The following is a 22,589-nucleotide window of genomic DNA, read 5'->3' on the forward strand; positions in this document are numbered from 1 at the left end:
TCAGCTTAATTATGTGCAGCCAGCTGGTGTCGGCATTTTCTACACTGGTGTAAACCGCAAGCTGCAGTACACTCACAGCCGCTGGCCTCAGGCCAGTGGGACACCTGCCAGCAAGAAAAAAATGGTTAAAGTGGATCTTTGTAATCACCGGCTCCATAAAGCAGTCTACCATGCTGTTACGAAGTTACAGCAGCATGTCTATAGACAGCTACTGATTCAAAACACTTCTACTTTTTCAACATAACTGGAATCCTTTTACAGTCTCACACTTATCAACTGAACAATATTAATTGTAACTTCTACTACTTAGACCTTGATTCTAATTTAAAACTACAACTCTCAATTATTACACCAACAATTATATTACAAAAAAAATCTTATGAACTGCCATTATAGTTCCTTTCTTATTATCTTCCAATGATTCTATGTCTTACAAGTACACTGTAACAAACTAAAATGAAAAACATTTTTGCAAAAAAGCTAAATAATGTCTTTAAAGGAGAATTTTCATCATTTTAGATAAATCCTTCAAATACAGAAGCTCAATGAGTTTTTGTGTAGTTAACATGTGAGTATCCGGAGCTGAAAATGGAATTAAAATGTTTTCTGCAGCAGAGCTAATAATAATAGCAGTGGTCATGCACCAGTCAATTCATTACTTACACCTTCATATTTTGGACATGCAATCCTATGATATGGCTTGTGGTATGAGAACACTCATACGCCTTTGATTTTCAAGGATTTATACTGATTTCCTTGCACTATGTTTCACAATAATTTCTGTTCTTTTGAATGGTGAGTGAAAACAAAGATGAAAAGATACCATCTTTATACTTCAATTTTTAACCTATATAGTTACTGATCTCAGGCCACCAGACATTTCTGTTAAAAATAACCTAAGGACGGTTATCATGTAGGAGTGTGATCAAAAGATATATACCTTTCAGTGCTAAAAAGAGTTAAGGTGTGTCTGTAAGCCAAATCCATGGACAAAACAACAAAGCTTAAAATTTGGAATAAATCTAGTAAACTCTCTATGCACACAGATTGCTGTGACCACATGGAACTCCTGTGATTTTTAAAGCTACTAAGTGTGGATGAGTTTGTGGGATTAAGCTCTAATTTTGAACTCAAGTGTTCATATGCACTGATCTCATCAAGGTGGTTCAAACTCTGCCATCCTATATGCACATAAAGTTCCCACTGATTTTCCATTTGCTGTTTGGAGGGAGGGAGGTAATCAAATCAGCATTCTTAGATAAAATGTGTTGGAATATAATCAGGTTTTGTATGTCACAAAGCTTTAAGATTACACAGATACAGAGATAAAGAAAGATTTTACTGAGTATTTCCTGCCTTTTACATATTTAAGGAAGCAAACCTCTTATTTCTGCATTTAAGACAGAGCCTGAAACTAATCCTACTGAAGTTAATGCAAAACTATTCCTCAGAGAAAGCAGACAGGGCTCAAGCTTATTTAGTGAGAAAACTGAAAATTGCTCAAGTTATTTAAAATGTCATTTAGAACTGAACACAATGAACTCTGTGCAATACATGTGAAGTATAGGTCTTCTAACGTTTTTTAATATCCAGTGCTACTAGGAAAAAAACACTTCAAGACATACATCCTTAGATAAAATGGACATCTAAGAAGAAAGCCAGTTCCACTAACTCAAGTAAAATGTTGTCACTGGTTTCAGCAGAGCTGAAAATTTGCCCTTATGGCCTGAATCTGCTTACTCTTATACAGGTATGAATCTGAAGTTACTCCTCACCTTCAGTTCAGTTTCACAAGGAACTGTGGTAGGAGAGAATGATGTGAATTAAGCCCCTTGTTCCTGTTATATTTTTTAAAAACACAGACCATGGCAGTCTTCAGTTTATGCTGGGTAACGACTGTTCTTCATTATGCATAGGCTAGCATTTGTAAGAAAACATGATGATAATGAAACTTAAATTAGGTAATAAAACCAAGGAAAACATGATTTTATTTTCCAATACACTAATCATTTTTGCAAGAATATACCCAGGTAGCAATGTATTCTAATTATAGCTTCATTAAATATTCAAATTTTATAGGCAATAATTTATTTCCTGTAAGGAGCATTCATATACTCTCATGGCTCAGTTTAACAGAAAAAAACCTCTAAGGTTTCAATGTCCAATGACTGACTTTACCTACATCACCTTCAAGCTCCATTTTTTTCACTTTTTTCCTTTCAGATGGATGGTTTCTGCTCATGATTTGTTTGAAAGTTCTTATCAATTTTATGTCCAAACAGCTTCATTTCATCATTTGCTTCTCTGTATGATTTAACCAAATCAGCCTAACTTGTCTTTTTTGGTTTTGACACCATTTCCTCTAACTTCATGTTGAATTTCCAAGGAATCCATTTAACCCACAGATGTTGGGTTCCAAAATGTGGAAGACTACAGAGTTAATACTTGCCAGACAGTAGCTTCAAGCCAAGAAACACCTGAAGTGACAAATCATCCAGATTACCCATGAGATTAGATAGGTCTAATTGCTATCAAACAAACAAACAAAACCATCACAAAGGTGAAGATGGGTCATAGTTGCCACCAGGAACTTAGTAAATACTTCACGAGCCAAAGACAACCAAAACATAAATTGTCAGGCCAACAATTATCTCAGCCAACCATTAAAAATGATAACAACAGTCACAAGTCTTATGAAAAATGCAAGATGTGAATATATTTTCTTTTTGATTCACTGACAGAATGCGTAAGAGGACCACCACAAAATCTGAATGTAAGAATATAGATATGCAGGCTGCAAAAAACCTCAGGATGAGATGGCAGCCTGATCATTTTGAGACAGCCAAGGAAATCCTTTGCCCAAATTGGAAAAGATGATCATATGCCTCCTAATATAGTGGGTACATAAGTCCCTGAAATGTGACCAGGCTGGGGAGGGAAGTGGAATGTGGAAAAAGGTATGAGGCAACATTGTTGATTACATGTCCCTTCCCACCCTGAATGGATGAGAAGTCATTTGATGAGGCAGATGGGAAAGAGGCCTGGGACTTCTGGGCACACCTGCAGGGCTGAAGAGCCACATCAGACAGGTGGGAAATGCATGATGGATGTACAGCTGTCACTGACAACTCTGACACATCAGCAAGATGGAAACTGCAGAGATAGACTATTATCATTTCAACAGGATGGTGAAGAATTGGAGCGGCAATTGCCTCCTGTCGTGCCATGAATCAAACAGGAAGTGTTAGTGTGCCCTCCAAGGGCATTTAAAAAGGAAAAATTTCTAGTCTTTTTTGGCAGGGTATGAGCATGCCCATGCTAAAATATATATCTGTAGCACTGAATTAAAAAGTGAAAGGGACCACATTCCTGGACACTGAAATTCTCTTATCTGTATTGTCAAACTGTTTTAAAAGTCCATCAAATTGTTAAAAAAAAAAAAGTTCCTTGCACAGATTTGGCCCATGATAACAACTTATCTCAAAGAACTCCCAGGAAAAGTTCAGAAGGTGGCCCCACACAATCACGAACAGGCAAAACATACAAAGCTACTCTGTTCTGGACAAGTTAGCTTATTAGTGTGGACACAAGAAGTTCTGTGCCAGTGGTCCTCAGCGCAAGAAAAAAGTCACTGACATGTTTATTTAATTTATTCATGTACAAGTAAGCTATGGACTATCTCCTGAAGAAGTCTCCGTTATCTGCAACTCTGATTTGCAGAAAAATCCCCTTCCTTTGCAAATCTGATGAGGAGTATAATCCTGATCATTTGAGTAGGACGCTTAAGTCAATATATTAAGAAAGATGAGTTCTCTGTAAATACTGTAAGCACTGCTCAACCTTGTCAGAGAAGTTATCTGCAGCCACAGCCAATCCCAGACACATACGGGGAAGACAGACATTTCTCTCCCATCTAGCTGTCAGCTTGTGGGCCTAATGCATGTAATTGTGCAACTATGAAGTTCACACAGAGTTCTATGCAAGCAAGTGTATTCCCTTATTAAAAAAGGGTTTGAAGGTCAGAAAGCATCACAATGATCCAATCATACCTCTGCTCACCTCTAGCATAAAAACTGAAGTAATTTATTCTAGCAGCTATATAGGATAAAAAGCTGTTCCTTAAAAGCTATTCAATCTCACATTAAGAGATGTTTTCAATATAATTTGAGAACACCTGTACTAGGTTATCCAGTTCATCTGCCTTTCCCTCCACAGCAGTCATTTTTGGGTGCTTGCAGGGATAAGAGGACAGCAGAGACTGATACCTTCTCTGATAGAAGCCCCTAGCTCCATGGCTTAGGGAACTTCAGAGGCAGAGATTGCATCTTAGTATTTAATTGATTTTTCTTCTAATGTCTTTAGCACTTAGCTAATTCCTCTTCAATCTTAAAAAAAATATTATTTCAGTGTCCCTCTGGGGGATGTTGTTATGCCTTTATCAGCAAAGCTGAGTCCCTCTGTCCCAGTAGAGATCACCTTCATGATGAAATAATTTTTTTTTAATTTTCTTTTAAATCAGATGAATAAATTGAACTTTGTCAGCATCACACCACTACACTGTGGTCTTTCTGCCACCTTCCTTTGAGCTCTAGGGCTTTTTACACTTCCTGAAGCATGTGTATTACAATTCAAAAAGTTGTTCTAATAGTAGTATTAACAGTAGAAGATACAAAGGCAAAATGAATTACTTCTTCTTACATGTTTATGTGTATTTAGACATTCAAGGATAACATTGCCCTTTTCGCCAGTCTGATTATGTGAAATGACCCTCTAAAGGAAGAGTCTCTATAAAGCACTGTTAGTACTAGCTCTATGTTACTAGAAATGTCCACAGTGCCAGAAAGAAGGACTAGCTGCATCAAATTAATACTGAGATAGAAATACATCTGCAACAGGATTGGAAAATATATGAATACTAGAATTGGATACACTTTAAAGAATTTAACTAATCAACAAGAGTAACACACAGCATGTATTTTTTTTCAAGTATGATAAATGAATAAAGCATGAAAACTCTTATTAGAAATGCAAACTGTTCAAAACCAGTATGAAACAAGCGACTTACTTTTAAGTATGTAAACGTACTCTAAAATTACCTGAAAGCTACCAATATGCCTGAGTAATATCTGAGATAGATATTTACAGAAATAACTGAAGCTTTTGAAGAAATATTTCTTAAAGAAGAAGAGTTTTGGAAACAAAAAAAATAATCACAGCGAACTGCTGAGGAAAAACCTACCAAGATGGCTGGAATATAAATGTAAAAAGTTCATGAATATAACAAAATTCAGGCTAGACAAAACGAACAAATACGACATAAAGCTCTTCACAACTTTGAGACAGCTGAACATGTACTTCGTGTATATATATATATATACACACACACACACACTACCAAGGGATTTGCTAATTAACCTGCTTGAAAAGGTTGTCAGAAAACAAAATAAAGCCTAAGAACTGGTTCTGTCCTGACTAAGAGGAAACACAGCTAACTACTACAAATTATTAGGAGTTCATTTTTAGGGAATATTTCCAAATGTTATCCCTGAAATGAAGGTTTTATTTTTCACTTGTTTTAAACCAAATTATACTTTTTGACTCTTGTTTTTTATTACTGTTGGTTTCAACAATAAGCTTTTCAAATAAGGACTGTCATTTTCATACATCATTGCTCAATGATAAACATAATGGGTTCACTAGAATTTGACCTTTTTTACTTTTTATTCTTCATGCTATGCAACATGATTTATCTATGCACCCAATCATGTATGTCTCATATCTAAGTGTTAAAAGATCAGACAAAAATACCCCTATTTTAAAAAATTAAGTTAACCTAGTTCCAACCTAGAACTATAAACTGAACTACTGCTGAATCAAACTGAAATCTCAGACTTCCCTTAAAGGGATCAAAAACCTCAAGCTATCTGACAACTCCAACTCTTATTTCTAAATTATGGGAAATAAAAAAACAGTAAGTAGCTTGTAGTTTCACCATATTCTTTTGCACACTTATAGTTGGATATTATTAAAAAGGAGTTACTTTGCAAGTGCAGACAATGTCACTAATGCTAGGGAATTGTGTGGAAAAATAATTATAAAACAAATACTGAGTTTTGGTCATTTTTTTATAAAAAGATTTGTATCATAATTCTTCAACAGTTCATCATTCCTAAAATAATTTGGTTGTTCATTAGAGTTGCACAGGTTACAAACAGCAATACTCTTTATAACACAATACTTTTTGATGTCTTTCTAAAAGCTTTACTACAGCATACCCTTAGCCTTACAGAAAGCGGTATACCACAACAGCATTCTGCCTTAAAACAAAGTACACATCTTATTTGGTTTCTTCCTCAAAAACCTCAAACCAAAAAGAGCTATTTAAACCAAGGAAGGAAAAGCATAATATACATGTTACACATCACTCAACAGAAATAGCATCTTCTATTATTAGTTTTCCATGTCTTTAAAACTGCTGTAGACAACCAATGTCTGGCTCTATTGGACTTTCTTCTGATACTTAGCTTCAGGTGGATAAATTAAATTCTGAGTTACAGCTAGAAAAACTATTACTGCTCTAAGTCCTAATTCACCTGATTTATATGAAAAGAAGTATTTTAAATAACTGCACTGTAGATGAAACATTCCTATACTACTTTTTCTAAACTGCAAATGCAGTCAGAACAGTAAAAATGAACTCTGTTCTGAAACAGTTTTTGTAATGCTGTCATTTGCCTTCATCAATTTTGGCAATGTAACATTAAGACAGTGGTTGCAAATTTACCATAATCAGTAGTATTATCGGTGTGCTTAGGACAGATGTACAAAGCTGATTTTGAGATTATGATTTTCTCAATGCAAATTCCACCGCTAGTGTCTAAAAAAATTTTCAACGAAGTTAATGAAAAATACATCAACAGAGAGGTTTTTCTTCCACACTATGTTGATGAGTCATGCAAGCATATAGCAGAGGTATTGCAAAACATACTAATTACTTGAAAATAGAGGACTTCATAGCTGAGTCTGTAAACAAAAATAGTTCTAAAGACAAGATGAAGACCTTGAGACGGTTCTCAGCTTGAGACATACAGACCCTAGGCCATGATACACCATTTCAAATCACTGATAGAAAGTCATCGTACCAAAAATCAGAGGACTATCTTTAAAATCTTGTTACTTTGAGGAAATAATACATTCAGGCTTTTTAATCATCTTCTACTTTCTAAGACTATCTGTATTTATGTACATTTTTGCCACTTTTCAGACTGAAAGCTTCCTTTTCCAACGTAAGCCATGATCCTCATATAGAAATGTGTCCTTACCAGCTACAGCAATGAGAAGAGAATAAAGTAATGAAAAATACAGAATAAGAAGTACTACAAACTGTTAGATCATGATCTAGTTAAGTATCCAAGACAGACACCTACAGAAACTTAAAAGAACAATGTCAGTATTCTGTTAGTATAAAAAACCCTGACTCAAACAGCATCAATACTGCTGACTGGTTCAGATATGACACTTATCACAGAGCAATCTTTACTCCTATGAAAGTACTATTAAGTGGATTAATATTAGGTAGCATAAAAATACAGGCAATTCCGTGCTGCCTGCTGATGTACTGTTAACATCATTTGAAACTCTGGAAAAGACAGAGTTCCCTTCCCCGCGTTCTTCTTCTAATCAGAATCTTTCTGTTGACCATACATGACCACAAAGTAAGTATCAGCTCAACCACAATATCTTGAAGGCAAATGAATGCTGTACAAACTCATTAGACTATTTTAGTTGACAACGTAGACTCTAGAATTACTCTAGAGACAGCTTTATAAGCAAACTCTAGCACTGAAGAAACAGCCAGGCATGTGTGGTTCCAAAGCCTGCCCCTTGCAGGTCTTGGACTAGCAATTTCACTTCACTCTCTGCTCTGCCTTGGTTTCTCCATCATTAGAAGTTATCTCTTCCTTTTTTCTATTCTGTATCCAACATGTACAGGCTTGCTGTGCTAATTCATTCCTCTCTCCTCCATGTATTTCCTTTTGTGATTCTCAGTGAACATTAAGTTCCAGCGGAACTCTCCCTCCACAGCTTTAAGATTACCAGAGATTGATTGATGCCTCCAGCTATCGTCACTATCATCAACTAGCTTATACAAATAGGCCTATCCTACTATAAACATAATTTTGAGGGACATCCTCACAGCAGTCATAGCAGTATCAATAGTCTTAGCCTAGGGTAGCTAACCAAAGATCCATCTTGCTTCTTTCCATTTTTACACCTTGCACCAAGTTCTGTGCTACAACACTGCACCCACACTAGCTAAAGAGGTTTGACTGGGTCTTCAGTATACTGGAATGACTTTACTGATAGCAGTACAGACAGTGTAAGCCATCATACAGAAGGAGCTCCAGGGCTTCTAGCAGTTGTAGTCCAATCTTAGATGAATCCATCCTTCTTCTTCAGAACATGTTAATTCTATTTCGAGCTAGGCTTTAAGTCCCTTCAACACTGAGACTCCTCAACCAGGCATCTTTCAACAAAATCATTAAAAAACCCTTTATCTGGATAAACCATATGCAGATTTCAAAATTGTAGAAATCTGAAAATTAATTATGATGGTAAGGCACAAAGCTTACAAGTGGGAGACCATGAACCCATAAAAATAATCAGAGAGTTTAAATCTAGCAGAACTACAAGGAGCATTTCAAAATTTTTCTGTGGCATATCTAATTTCTTTCCATGGCATAGCCCCTGATCCACAGTAAAAAATTTTATATTAGTCATCAGAAATGTAGAGCTACCTACCTGAGTGAAAATTGTGACTTCATTACCATTCAGAGACAACTGAGAGATTCAGCATTTGCACTATCACCACAACGTAAGTAATACTTGACGTGCTGTATTCTGTTCCTCAAAAGTGATTCCATAGTTTTATTGCATCCTCAGTACTGAGCCAAAATTTAGATGGAGTTACATGGGTGTGATTAGCTAAAGCTGGCCTGGACAAGAGAACTGAAATTTCTGCATATCTACTCTAAGTACACTACTAATAATTTTCCTATCAGTGCATTTGGAAGAAGTCTGGCAACTAATACATAAAGCCTTTGTTCAAAGGACATTCACTCAGAGCAGCTCAAGCAGCTTGTAGGGCAACGCTTTTTAGAGTATGCTAATGCAACAAAGTCTGGGAAAAAGGAAGACTAGCAAAACTAATTACATAGGCGTGGTTGGGGGCATCCTGCCACACAGCAGAAAATATTATGCTAAACCATTTATAGGAAGCCACTAGTCTAGACCTTTGGCAGGAGGGAAACACAGCTAGCAGCTATGATTACTACCAAGTTTTAGTTCTGTTGTACAGAAATAAATGAGATAAATTATAGCAATAACATACTGAAAATATATTTAAAGGTTTTGCTGTGGATAAGGCCTTTCTTCCTTTTCTAACTTTCTGAATATTCTAAATGATTAGTTTACAAGTCTCTCAAAAGATCACACGTCTTTATACATGAAATGTCCACTTTATCTGCCCTTACTCCCACTGTATGTGGGATAAAAGGCTTGGTACTTGAGGTACATTGTAAAAAGTAGGAATTCATTAGGATGACAGACCACACCTGGTACAAAAATAAGAACGTAAGAATTGCAACATGGGACAGACCAAAGATTCCACTACCCAGTACCCTGCCTTCACGATGATGTAAGAGAATACCCAAGAAAGAGTAAGATCAGTGCAAGCATAAAATGGCAATTACCCCAATACTCTTCCAACTACAATTATCTTCAGTTCAGATCTTTTGAGACAGAAGTGCTTCTGGGTATTTAGTAACTCTCAATGGACTTTACTTCTGGGAACTTAGCCAACCTTTCAATCTATGCCTAGCCAACCTTTCAATCTATGCATATGTCCAGCTTCCACACAGCGACTTGCCAAGGAGTTTCAACATCAGCTAACTCTTGCATAAAGGGCTGCCTCTCTTCTCCGTGTTTCGAGCCTTTTTTCTGCTAAGTTTACTGGGTAGCCTCTAGTTCTTGTACTGAAAAACACAATCAATGATTGTTCCTTATTTATGCCCTCCACACAATCTGTAACTTTGTAGATCACTGTAATATCCTCCCAAATGTGACTTTTCCAAAATTTGACTCCTCCAAGTAAGAGTCCTCAACTTAGTCATTCCTCGTAAAGAGAGTCCATATTTTTTTGATCATCCTTGCTTCTCTTTTCCTATTCTCCTAATTTTTTTGAGGTAAGAAGGCCAGAATGACAGGAACCATTCAAGACGTAGGCATATCATGCCCAGTTTATTCAATGGCATAATAAGGTTCTTTATTCTTTTCCTAATAATTGTTAAAACTTAATTTGCTGGATTACCAACATACATTTTACATGCAGCCCAAATCTTTTCAGTGAAATCATAATATTATCAAATAATAGAATCAAAAGAAGAAAGAAGAACAGTGATTTCTTTTCTCTTATTTCTGGTTGATATTTTTACACAATTTCTGAGAAAAGGACTGAAACTATTAGGCATGTACTGTTACAACTTATTTTTCCTGAACATGATGAGAACAATATGCCCTGTGCTTGGGTCCAATTAAACAGTCGCAAAGTATTTGGGTAACCATAGAGTTGTTTTTGCAGAGAGTGCTAAATTTCGGTAGCTTAACATGGTAATTAAAAGCTTCTTCAGTCAATGGAATAAAACCTATTTGCTGACTTCTTTTTAAGGCCAAAAAGAAAGACAATCACTCCACTCAGATTATTTTTAACTCTGACTAGTATCAAAAGGAATTTTTGTTCTAACAGCAGACTCAAAACAATCTATTTTACAAGTTTAGTGTTTGCTTCTATAAGTGCATGTTACAATAAACTACAATGAAGAATTTCTCCTCTTCAGGAAATGACAGCAAATAATTTGATTGACAGTGCTTAAAGAACAATACAAAGCCAATAAAGTGCTGGACATCCGTGGTAGTTCTCCAGATGACATGCATAAATTCCACCAAATAGGCTGCTGCTATGTTCTACAGCTAACTAATTTTGAAGCTAATGAATTTTGTAGACTGCCTGTGAACTGAGAGGAAGAGAAATGCACAGAGCGACAGAATGAAACGGCAGCAGAAGCCATGACTACTGTAACAAAAGTAAGTTTAGAAGAAGTGAACAGAGAATACATCTACAAGAAGAGTAACATGACTGAAATCTTGTCCGAGTTTGTAAGACTGCATCTACCCAAAGGTCCTGTCATATCAACCAAAAGAAACTTAATTTGGTTTGTTGTTTTCTTTTTTTCTTAAATGTGCTAGCAAATAGAATACCTCCACCTCAGACTGATCTCTGAAGTCTGTCTGTATCAAAAAGTGGAACCCATGCATCCAAGCCAGAAGTGCACGTAAATCTTTGTTTCGTGTTCTCCATACAATACACAGCAGGAATAAATATTTACTCTATGCAAGACAAAAAAGTCTGTGTGGCATAGATTACTTTTTACAAATAATTTTCATGGCAACAGGAACTAACTGTTGTGAATGAATGGCTGAATACCATGAGAGCAGTAACTTACTCTACAACAGTGGCTCTTCACAAACCACATTACTCTTACTGTATACAAGTTGGGATTAGTCAAGTGTCTATCCAGACTGTCTGCACGCATACTTAGTTCCCCAACCTTAAAGAATGTAAAACTGGAGCAGTTGCAATTTATTTCAGTACTTCTGCCAATAAAGAATCACAGAAGACTCAGTACTATATGGGAAAGAAAATGGACTGCAACAGCAATCTGTCTTGCAAAGGGATGTACGTGTCAGATTCCTTTCCCTGTGTACAAATTCTTCAAACTAAGCTATTAATTCGGTATCAAAAATACATGATTGTCAAAAGGAATTCCTAACCCGATTCCTTAGTTTTAACCTTCCATCATTATTCAAGTCTTAATTTTGTAAACTATCTAACCTATCTTGAAGTGGGAAAATATATTCTTCTTCAGTATTTTTATTAAGGCCACTAAGCATTGACCCATTTTTATTTTTTTTTTAAAAAAACAGTCAGTTGTATTTCCAAAACCAAACTAGTTTGGTTTCCTCTACAAATGTTATGAAAGAATAATTCCATTATTTTTTTAATTGACAGACTACTCCTTTGTATTAAAAGTGACCTAAAGTTACGTTTTTTATTTTTACCACATACGGAATATTAGCATGAGGCTATTAAAATAATTATTCCCGCAAGTTTTGTAAAATTTTAAATGCTGAGCAAAAATTTGGACTGGCTATAAGGAGAACCTTTTTCCCCATGAGGGCCATCAAACAGTAAAGTGGGTTGCCCAAACAGGTTTTGCAAGACTTTATTGGATAAAGCCTTGTGCAGCCTCGTTTGATCTCATCTCACCCTCCTTAGAGGAAGACATTGGACTGAAGATCTCCAGAGGTCCCTTCCAACCTGAATCCCATAGATTCTAAGTAGGTGTTATCTGACAATCTTCAAAATGTTTATTTAATATTCATGGAAAAATAAAAATAAAAAAAAATAACACTCTTCAGAATATTCATTGAAAAGGAAAGTAAATTACATACTCAAAATGGAAGCTTCGTTACAGCCATAGTTACTGTAGTCTAAATATTTTATCAATATAGAAAACAAGACGAAAAGAATCTCCCTCTCCATCCCATTCTGAGTTGGAACAGTCCTACATCTTATTAACAACTACACATGAAACCTATTGAACCACATTCCCCCAGTTAGTTGACTGTTAAGTTTTAAGTGCCTGACATTGCCCTGTAAAACATGTTTTCTTCTGTAATGCCATCACAACTGACTAAAACACTAACTGTAAGAAATCCAAAAAGTTCAAGCTGAAAGAAAAATCAGTATGCTTTATTTTTTCCAGGTCACTAAATTTTGGCAACTAATGTAGTTAAACTATTATAAATAAATGCAAGTAAGTATCGTAAGATACACAAACAAGAAAAGTTACCATCCAATAAAATATTTCCCTCCATTGTGGCTGAAAAATAGGGAGAATTTCATTGTTTTAAAATCACAAGATTATCTTGTTATCTTGATCTATGTAAAGTTAGTGAATTGAAACCCTTCCACCTGAATTACACAGAAATAAGGATCAATATAGAAATTTAATAAAGTAAGAATGCTTGCAAAGAGGCTGGATTAACACACAGAAAATACTAGTATTTTACTTCTTTCTCACCACGTTAACTGTAATTTCTGTTGCGCAAAATAGTCTGATTCTTAATTTGTTCAGATTTAGTTACTTTAGTGCTTCTATTAATGTTAAGTGTGGCTTTATTCAATAAATACAAGTAATTTACAGGTATAAATACTTTAATCAAATTCCCATTTTTGCTTGGGAAGAACTTGTAAAAGCCTAAAGCAAAAAATCTGAAGTAAAAAATTATTTTTATTAGTTAAAAATTTAAAAAATATTAAGGTGAATAAATGTATTTAAGTTCTAGAGCAACTTAAAAGAATGCACAGAAGCAGAGTTTCCTTCCAGTATGCAAGGAGAGAGAGCAAATTCAGCAGCGCAAAGACTACAAAGAGCAACCACACATTTGAGTGAAGTTACTACCAATAGCATAGCACCACGCTATTTAGAATCTCATTTTTAAAAAGGGTCACATACAGGAGCAAAGTTTTTTGGATTACCAAACAATCCATTTCATTGACTCAAGACATAACCAAAAATAGAATTGCAAAACATCACAATTCTCCTGACCAATTGTATCTCTTACTACTGCTATTGTTTGCTGCTAATTTTTTTAACCACTAAATGATTAACAATCTTAGCCAAAAAATTACTAAAACGGAACAGCTTCAAAACCAATCTTGGTCAAAGACCCATAAACGCTTTCATGGCTTAACAGATTGCATTTCGCACATTTGAAAAATTCCTTGGTTTTGCCAGTGTTTGGAATACAATTTCTTGTTCTTTAGTGTTTCCAAACATATTGTTCAGAATTGTGTAATGTATTTCACTCCACTTTGGCAGGTGGTTGAAAGAGCTCATAGGGTAGACACTTATTCTGAAAGAATCTGGACAGTGAATATTTGTCAGCATTACTTATGACCTTGCAATTTTTAAGCAGGACTAACTGTCCCAAAATTACAATATAAGCAAGTACCTTTCATTCCAGCTAAATTAATGTGCAAGCTGTACCTCTTCCTCCTTATTTATGCAATTACTCAGCACTCCCTTTTTCAAGCTGCCGAGAGTAATAACTGAGAGATTTGCCACGGGTCTGGCTGAAGCAGTGTGAAGGCCATCCAAATGCAACCTCAGTGCTATCCAAAGAGCCATCTTAAAAGGTCTGGAAAAGAATCATGCTCATCTGGAAGCTGAATGTGATCAGCTCTATAAAATACCAAGTTACACAGTTTTCAGAACACAAACTCAACAAAATATTCAGAAATAACTAAAATAATAATAATACAATATTTAATAATGAACACCTGATGCCCTAACATAATATTACAAATACATACAACAGAGATTTGACTCCAACAACAGCATTGGATAGTCACAAAGTATCATCCCTTCAGCAGCTCAACACAAATCTAATTTTAAAACAAAGATTTTTAACTGGCCATATGGAAAAGAAATAATGAATCTTAGCTATTTCTATCCTTCTAGTTCTGACATTAAAGCACCTTTTCCTTCAAGATCTAACTGCGTAACTCTGAGCTTATTGACAATGAAAGACTAGCTGAGTCAGCTTAGTGTGTGACAAAACAGGACTAAGGTAATTTGCAGTATCTTGCTGGTACTTTGTAGTAAGTTGCTCGTATGTCTAAACTATTACACAAACTCTTACACTTCCCCGGCATCAGTGTGACTATATGTAGGTCTAGGAGTATTCCCACAAAAATCATGTAGGTCAACATGCTCTTGTAACACCAAAACAGTCAACGGTAAGTCATTTAAGAACTACATCTCAACTTTGGAAAGAACCTAAACAATCAATGACATGAAAAAATACTTTAGTTACATGATCCAAGTATTATTCCTTCACAGACTAAGGCCATGATTTGACACTCCAGTTAGACTTACACAGAATCTAAAGCCATTACTAAAAGAGCTCTTAAGTTTCAGCATTCTTGAGTGAGTAACTAGCAAGGTTACATGAATTCCAGACTACCTAAATTACATCTCACTGCAAAACAGAAGAAACTTACTGCCAATGTTTGGAATTTTTTAAATGACAACAGGTCAGAAGTTATCTCACTAATTTGCAAATCACTTTGTACTGGTTTTGCCTGGGCTAGAGTTAATTTTCTTCATAATAGCCAGTACAAGGCTATGTTTTGGATTTGTGCTGGAAACAGGGTTGATAACTCAGGGATGTTTTAGTTACTGCTGAGCAGTGGTTACACAGAGCCAAGCCGTTTTCTGCTTCTCACCCCACCCCACCAGCGAGGAGGCTGGGGGGGCACAAGAAGTTGGGAGGGGACACAGCTCGGACAGCTGACCCCAACTGACCACAGGCATGTTCCAGACCGACATCATACTCAGCATATTAAGCTAGGGGAAGAAGGAAAGGGAGGACGTTTGGAGTGATGGCATTTGTCTTCCCAAGTAACCGTTATGCTTGATGGAGCCCTGCTTTCCTGGAGACGGCTGAACGCCTGCCCATGGGAAGTGGTGAATGAATTCCTTGTTTTGCTTTGGCTGCATGCACAGCTTTTGCTTTACTTATTAAACTTTATCTTAACCCATGAGCTTTCTCACTTTTACTCTTCTGATTCCCCCATCCCACTGAGGGGGGAGCAAGCAAGTGGCTGTGTGGGGTTTAGCTGCTGACTGGGGTTAAATCACAACACACTTTGTAATCTTTTGATTTTTTTGGCAGAATTAAAACCAGGGAAAGAACCCAAACAAGTATTCGATTTGAAACAATAATATTTCAGGGGTTTTGGTTTCTACATTTTTAAGTATTCTTAATTGAATCTGTTATTCATAAGAACTAACCATAACTTGGTTTTACAGAGGGAAAAAAGTCTCCCCATTTTTCCACAGACCAGCTTCAGTACCTGTAATGCCAGAGCAAGAGTTCTCATAACACACCTCCAAAACCGATATGAGACTCAGATATCAAAGATCATTAATATGTTTGTGCAGTCTGATTGCTAAAACTGTGCCAGTCACTCTAACAAATTCTGTAATATGGACATGTGTCATCTTCTACCTGGAGAAACACTAATGATAAAGTTCAAGTTACCCACAGAGAACTGTCCTGAATGGTAACTATGTTCCGACAGATAATACAAAAGCTTTCAATTCCAAACTATGAAAAAAAAACTCACAATGATTGCTCATTAACTGAAAAATACACTGGTAAGTTCCACACATGTAGAAGCATGCTTTTTCTGCAGGATCTAGAACAAAGTGTACCTTCCTAAAGCATACCTTCCAAGCTGCATATCACATGGACAAAGACTCAGACTGCAGAGTAGCAATAAACTGTCAAAACTGTGAATACTCATGTAGGTATCCATTCAAAATTATTATGGGCTTAAGCTGTGGAGGCATTTTCTGGATAATCTGTTGGACCAGTAAGGCTTGGGCAAAAGAGCAAGTAATTAACTGTTATTTATTTCAAGTCACATGAAGAGTCCTTAAGCTGTTTAGGAGAGAAGAAAACAAGCCATTTTCTTCTAGAGGAAAAAAAAATATCTAGAAATAAAAAAATCTAGAAATAGAATCTGAAAACCTAAAGACAGATAGATCATCTACCATCCGATCTGGAGAACAATGTAAGTTGTGACTGGCAGTGCATTAAAAGAGCATTAAAACAGCAAAGGACATAAAACAGTGATTCTGCAGAAAGAAATTTGATTCTGGGAGGACCTGCTCCTCAGTGCTTATCAATGTATCACAGATTACCAGCACTGAAGGCACCGATAACTGACAGCTTTTACTAAACCAGCCATGGGTTGCTGGTTGAGAATGTATCACAGGTATCAGGACCAAAGTGCCACAAAAAAATCAGAGGAACACACCACAGTTTTAAATCGCATTCTGCCTGGGAGGCTGAAGAGGATTTCTCTTTTCATTTTACCAGATCCCAAGGAAAAGGAAAAACTCACGTTTACTCTTAAAAGAGTAAAACAAAATGCAGGAGAAATAGCAGAAGGTGTCTGTTCAGCAAGCATAAGCTAGCATTCTTTTCCACTTTGAAGAAGCTCTCACTGAATACTATAAAAAGCTTAAGATGGACTTCCTTGTTTTTAATGTCTTATCAACAAAAAGCAAATGATACTTAGGATGTGTCCAATAATGCCACTTCAAATCTGTATCATAAAACAGAATGAGCTGCATTACGAGAAAGGCAGATTTCAAAACCTTGTTCTTATTTCCACCTGTAACTAGCTAAACTCTCTTCACTATGGAAACTAGAGAAAAGGTATGAAGATGGTGCAGGTATTGTTTTTCAATGACCAGGCTGCACAAAAACAGAAAACAGGACTACCCTAATCTGCCATATAAAAGGCTACAAGAAAAAGCACATAGTGTACAAATCTGTGGATCGTATAAGAGTTTGGCGTCTCTGGTGTTAAGTAGTAAGAGTAATGAAAGAGATAGTGAAGGCCAATTTCCCTTGCTACCATGGGTTCAGGAGACACAGATATCCACAGCATGGCATGGACAAAGGTACTGACAGTCAAAATTGTAAGACTGTAATTTTGTATGACCCGAGCATACTGGCAATAAAATTCAATTTCCAAATGAATTTCAATAACATACATGTGAAGAGCATGTATTTAAAGACTGTATTTTACAGTGGAAGTGGATAACTGGTGATTCGCATTTATGTCTGCAGCAGCAGAATCAGACCTTTAAGCAAGTAAGAAGCCACGGTAGGAGATACTGTTTTGATACTATGAGCACAGAGTATCAGCACAACTGCATGCCTCAGTGTCTCACATAAAATTTACTGAAAGATAACTAATTGTTAAGTTTTACACAGGGAATTTTCATCTTACTAAGGAAGCAACTCTACTGAAGTCATAAGACTTAGTTATTTGAGTAAAGATTTGATAATCAGGCCCTGTTGGGTACAAATTGGGGAGTGGAGGGTAGAAGAATGTATGTATGGGGGGGGTTAACTTTTTTTTTTTTTGTCTGGACTGTTGTGTGTGTTACTGTTAAAATAGTTATCAGCAGCAGTAATAACCAAGATTGAGACAAGCAAGAATGTAGCAATTAAACAGAAACTTTGTCAGAATATGACAACTGATGTTCTTGTTCTAATGAGCAGAAGCAGTCAGGATCAATTCTACCCTGTATTTAAAAAAATGAACCTTAAATACAGATGACCTAGGCACCTCGGTGACTCAGAGGGAAGAGTGCCATCTACTGAGTCAATAACTTAATTATAATAAAACCAACAAATCACATTTTTGTCATGAAACAGAAAAGGAAGTTTTAAGTGATATTTGAAGAGTTTTCTACCTCCTATCAAAAATCTAAAGCTTTTTTATTTTGAAATATTACTGCAATTTGTATGATAGTGATTCTGTGCTTCTATGTAAGTGAGCTAGTGTTTTAGCCAAATTAATACACACGGCTAAAATATTTCTGAAAGTCTTCTGACACCTCTATTTACAGGTAATTTAAGAGCTTTAGTTTCCAAAAGGAAGATGTCACTTTCTGAATATTCTGTCTCTTTAAAATCCCTCATAGTTGGACAAAGAATCATGAAGATGCTCAAAATTACATATCAAATTATGTCTGGAAAAGTAGGCTTTTATTCAGGTTTTTTTGTTTGTTTTTTTCTTTTTAAAAAAATCCTGGAATATGGGTTTAACTATGCTGGAGGACAAAATATTAAAAGAGAAAAACATGAAGAACCAGTTACAGAAGAGATTCTTAATTTATTTGACCTTTGGGTTAACAAACTTGTTGATAATCAACCTGCAACACATGAAAGCACACCTTTGCAGAAAAATTAACTACTTCTGGAAGTATCTACTGTAGTTAAAGAAAAGTATGTCACCCTTAAGTGTGTTCTGTGTCTCACTCTTTGCCAAATACAGAAGAACGTTATTTACCTATAGATTTCAAATTCTTTAACTTAAAGTGATTAGTTCTGGATGTTTGTGAACCAATTCCTGTTGTGCCATTATTACACTTGCACAGTGTACAATACACACCTGAAATCTAGTCAGTGAAAATTACTAGAAATGGAGCGTAACCTGCATTGCCAATGTCTCTTTGAAAGACACGGGTATATCTTTACTTTTGTTTTAAATTTACTCTCAGAAATTACCTCCTCTTAAAAAAAAAATTAATACACAAAAGCTATTTCAGTAAAGAGATTAATTAAAGCACAAAATCATCCTACCATAGAAGCTCTAAAAAAAGAGTATCTCTTCCTCCATGATGTTTCTAAAGGCAATATTTACAAGGAGTGAACTGATACTATGGTTCCTATTCCAAAACATTTAAGAGTATATACAGAAAATGTGTTTTTGTCACTAAGAGCACCAAGCCACTATACCAGACAAAAATCAAACATTTATTTCCACACAATACTCAGCAGTGAACAAGCAATACAGGGGTAAACAAAAAAAAAAAAACAAAACACAATGGGGTAGAAACTCGGTCATAGTTTAGATTCTTCAAGCTTCTAGACATGAAAAAAAAAAAAAGCTCTTTCATACAGACAGTCCTTCCCTGCAGACAGTTTGCCTTCCACAAAGAACTTGCATTATAGTAATTGGAGGATCTGAGCAATCAGCTGGTTATGGAGCTTAGATACTAGTACCTCTGACATGCCCTAATTGCTTACCAAAGTATGCTGTCAGATTTTAACAATTTTAACTACTGCCTATTTGACAGAATCACAGTCTTACTTTCTTATTTGCCAATAGTGCTTCTGAGAAAAAAGAACTTTTAAAATAAAAAGCCTTCCACACTGGCAATTTAAAAAGCAGAGATATGCTTCAAAGGTGCTTAGCCCTAAGACACTTTCATCAAGTTCAATGGAGGTGGAAACGTTGAAAAATTTTACAAAGCAGCACAGTATAGAGATCCCTTATTTTTAAAAGCTTAGTTAGGAAATTTTCACATATTTACTACCAATATAGCATAGTAACAAAATAGGAAACTGACTTACTGAAATGCCTACAGAATTGAAAAGCTGTGCGAAGACTACTACAGTGCCTGCATAGCATTCCCCTTACAGTCCTTCAGCTCTCTCGTTACATTTTTCAACCAAATAGCTCAGCCTCACTTGTGTTTTACTATCTTAGTGCGAAAACATATTCAGATACATACAGATGACAGTTTACTCAAGTATAATCAACAGCAGTTTTATGATGGCTATTTGGGAATAAAAAAGGGTAAAAAAAAAACCCAACAACTTTATTTCCAAAATTTCAGCTGTGGAAAGCAAAACTTCAGAAACATCTGACCTTGTTTCTAAAGTTTCTCCCCAAAAGCTGTATTTGAAAACATGAAGCAATCATGGCAGTGTTGGATTTGACCTCACCACATATAACAGGAAATTACTTGGTAACTATTTGGGAAAAATAGATGCATGGAGTAAGAGAGCATCAAGATTTTGTTTTGTGAGCAACCATAAAATTATGTCTCATATACGGTGTTCAGGCAGTTTATACTATTGAAAAACAAGAGTTTCTCAAGCTTGGTTTCAGCATCAATACATGCCATGACAGCCTTAAGGGCAAAATGACAGTTGAAAAAAAGTAAGAGATTTTGGTAGATTGCACAAATAAAGCTACTCACCAACAGATTCTTCAAGATACATTGTCCAAATGCACATTTTCATAAAATCATACAACCAGTAGGATTATGCACTTTTTTGCCATAGTATTGATAGACAACCATTCTGTCTCTTCCTGCTCTGCGCTGACATGGTTTATTTCCCTCCCTCCACAGACACAGGTGCACTTATACTCACCCACAACATTTTCTCTCATCTTCAAAACCCAGGTTATATAGAGACTGAGGAAGCAGAAAGGAGGATGGGAAAGCATGGTGCATCAAGATAAGTTCTGATGCACAGTAGATAAGAGCAGTAATTTTTCTTCTTTCTTGTAGTGCTGTCAATACGCATCATCTTTGTTATAGAGGACTTCAGTGTAGCCCTAAGTTGCTGGAGACTGTTCTGCATCCAGGGCAACAGCGACTGCATACCTCTGCCCAGGGCTGCATCCAACCCAAGCAATCATCCAGTGCTCACAGTGGACATGGATTCCTGTCTCAAAGATGTCAGGCATGTAAATATTTTTCAACAAAGCTACCACAGCAAGCATGGTAAAATGGGCTCTAAAGGCAAACCCTTCCTTAGCAGGCCATTATCCATGTGGTAATTTTTCCTAACTGCTGCTACTTCAGATATTTCAGCTATCAAGACAAGTAGCAGTGAAGAAGTTTGCTTCTTTGTTTTTAATAAGAAATTTAGTCATATGCAAGTGAAACTCTTTACACCGATTAAGTGAAAGAGGTCATAACAAAATAGCTAGCAGGCTAGAAGGGAGGTTTGGCCTACTGCAAGAAGAAAACGGTCTATCTCAGCCTAGGGCAATTGAGGAGAAAGGAGACAGCCTGCTGTTTATGAATGGGGAGATCTTAGACATACAATATAGATATACCAAAGGCAAAAAGGCTAGAACTGGCCTGCTGACAGTACCTACATGTTATGTAAACACGCACAGGCAAGAATAATTAGCTGTCACTTTCAAATTATATTACTGTGAGCTGGCCACAGTAGATCAAGCACTCCTATTTGATAATAATTAGAAAAAGGCAGATTATGTTTGAAAGGTTCACAGAAGCATTGCAAACTTTTTACACTGCATACAGTTCCTTAAGATGCTTAAAATATACTATGCAACTCCAAACAATCCAGTTTTCTGGGTAGAGAAATGCAAGCTAAAAATAATTTCTAAAATACATATATATATATATTAATTCTCCATCTTCTAATCTAAAATCCCTTTCCTCAGGATTGAAAAAAGACTTGGATCAATATGACTTGGAGCTTTCTATGTTCACAGCACAAAAATCAATATGAAACCAGAACAGCTCTGGCCCAAAGAAAGAGAACTGCAAGACACTCAAATATTTTAAAATATTGTATTAGTATAATATTCAACAGAAAAGCGGAATTGGACGTATCCCAGATGAGTGATTTAGGAAGAAACATTCTCTTCTCCACACAGTTCAAGCCCACATGCTTAACAGCCAAGAAAGAAACACCCACAAATACAGCATCTGATGCTGTAAACCATAATTTATGTAAAAGCATTTCTACTAAGGTCAAGGTTTCAATCCTACTGTCCTCCTCATTTTGCAGAGTTGCACCAGCCTTCCATGTATGAGATAGTCACGGCCTTTGCTGTTATGTCTTTATAATCCCCTTCCCTCCAAATATTACACTGAACTGCCACTTCACACATGCAAGTATCTTTGATATTGTGTTATCAGACACAATTTTTTTTTCATTATACTCTTTTCCTTAACTTGTATCCAGTTTTTAACCTAGCATCTTACAAAGTACTTTATCTACAAAAATCGCACTATTTGATACAATGGAAACACTAATTCCAG

The 22,589-nt window shown here is 36.0% G+C and overlaps 1 protein-coding gene across 7 annotated transcripts in view; it reads right to left on the reverse strand.

Moving 5' to 3' along the window:
* The window catches only part of ADAMTS6 (ADAM metallopeptidase with thrombospondin type 1 motif 6), a 158,704-nt gene that overhangs the window by 100,244 nt on the left and 35,871 nt on the right, over nt 1-22,589 (reverse strand). The window lies entirely within an intron of this gene.

The sequence above is a fragment of the Haliaeetus albicilla genome, chromosome Z (assembly GCF_947461875.1).
Source record: "Haliaeetus albicilla chromosome Z, bHalAlb1.1, whole genome shotgun sequence".
Lineage (NCBI taxonomy): Eukaryota > Metazoa > Chordata > Aves > Accipitriformes > Accipitridae > Haliaeetus > Haliaeetus albicilla.